The 1,766-nt window shown below is 35.1% G+C and overlaps 1 long non-coding RNA gene across 1 annotated transcript in view; it reads left to right on the top strand.

Moving 5' to 3' along the window:
- The window catches only part of LOC121641103, a 796-nt gene extending 139 nt beyond the window's left edge, over nucleotides 1–657 (top strand). The window contains exons 2-3 of the long non-coding RNA XR_006010652.1: nucleotides 250–319; nucleotides 452–657. This is a non-coding gene — a long non-coding RNA (uncharacterized LOC121641103). The remainder of the gene's footprint in view (nucleotides 1–249; nucleotides 320–451) is intronic.
- Nucleotides 658–1,766: the final 1,109 nt, after the last annotated feature.

Raw genomic sequence — 1,766 nt, 5'->3', positions numbered from 1 at the left:
AGGCTCCAAGATTATTCCTATCATCTTTAGCATGAAGTTCTTAACTCTAAAATATGCTGCAGTTCTAGCTGTGAAAATAATAAGTTTAGCTATGGTTGGGTGGTCAGCATGACACTGAATCTGTTCTGCATGTTCTTCCCATGTATGTGTGGGTTTCAAGACACCTGATTATAAAAATTCTAAGTCTAAGGCTTAAAATGATCACAAACTTCATAAATAATGAGGATATATGGTTTTTGTTCACCTCAGTGACAAGTCACCTACATGACCAAAATCAGCTTCTCTCACCGAGACAAGGACAAACTTGGATTTTCATGGTGTGAGTAATAACTTTGCTGTTTATGTGTTAATGCATTTTAAAATTATGTATTAATTCCACACATTAATCTCTTTAAATTACCAACTTCATTTTGACAGCCCTATTAAAACGTGTTAATACCAAATCTTGCAGAATTGTACAGCAGTTATGTGTCTGTGTTGGCCCTGTGATGGACTGGCAACCTGTCCAGCAACCTGTCCAGCAGCCTGTCCAGCAGCCTGTCCAGCAACCTGTCCAACATGCACACGTGTGCTTGTTGACCCATCTGTCCTGTCCTCTCCTACCTTAACCGGTCAAGGCAGATGGCCGCCTTTACTGAGTCTGGTTCTGCTGGATGTTTTTCCTTCCTGTTACAAATGAGTTTTTCCTCTCAAATGTCACCCACCGTCCCAGTTATTTCTAGAATTGGTTTATATGAACAATTACTATAAATTAGACTAATGTGGATCATGTAATGGATTTGTTTTAATTAGATTATAAGTGAACTTCAAAAAGTGTATGTACTGAAACTGTTGTGAATTGGTGCTGTACAAATAAAGCTGAACTGCACTGCACTGGAATGTGATGTTTGAAATGTTTAACTGCAGTATATCAGCAGCCATAGTGGAATAATAATTATGAGTCTTAACTGTAGCCAGTGTTTTACATAGTTTTCTGGTGTTAGATGCAAGAAGATTCATCATAAGAAAACAAAACTTTCTCAGTGAAAAAGAAAAACTAAATTTTAACGGAGTCTTTCAAACGATGCAGTGACAGTGTTGCTGTTACACAACATGTCCACCAGATGGTGCTGTTATCTCTTTTAGCATCGCATCCTTATATAAATTAGGATGAGAAATAATTGCCTTATTATATTATCAGATGGTTTATTTATTTATTTATTTATTTTATTTTATTTTATTTTTTTTTAAAGAAAAAAAAACTGATTTTAATATAATCATTAAAATTGTTTCTTTGGAGTCGCTTATTAACTTTTAAAAAGTTATATCTTTTAGCAGGCAACAGAAAAGGTTTTGGTCCACATTCCTGACCAACTGCACCAAATTAAAATTAATGCATTAAATTGTTGCCGGCCAACCACCAACGAAAAATCCAACAAGAAGAAGGTGACAGAAAGTCTGGTGATATCTTCAAGATCGCATGATATCAAGCTCAAATCTCAGCTTTCTGCATCCTTTGGTAAGTAAATTCAGTAAATTGTTGAACAATCTGTAATAAGAGCAACGTGGCCTGGCTGGAGCTCACCATTAGTTTCCACTGGAAAAATAAAAACAAACAAAAAAAATTTTTTTTCTTTTTTCCTGAACTTTTCTTCAGTGATGTGAATCACAAGCTTCAGAACTTACCAATAAATAAATGACTGCAGAAACTGAGGGGAAAATTATAGATTGAAAGAAAGGGAGAAAAAACTGTGCAAAACAATGATAAGCAGGAAAAAAAAGAATCC

The sequence above is a fragment of the Melanotaenia boesemani genome, chromosome 6, assembly GCF_017639745.1.
Source record: "Melanotaenia boesemani isolate fMelBoe1 chromosome 6, fMelBoe1.pri, whole genome shotgun sequence".
Lineage (NCBI taxonomy): Eukaryota > Metazoa > Chordata > Actinopteri > Atheriniformes > Melanotaeniidae > Melanotaenia > Melanotaenia boesemani.
The sequence above is the reverse complement of the archived record's forward strand: the minus strand, read 5'-3'. Positions and strand labels throughout refer to the sequence as shown.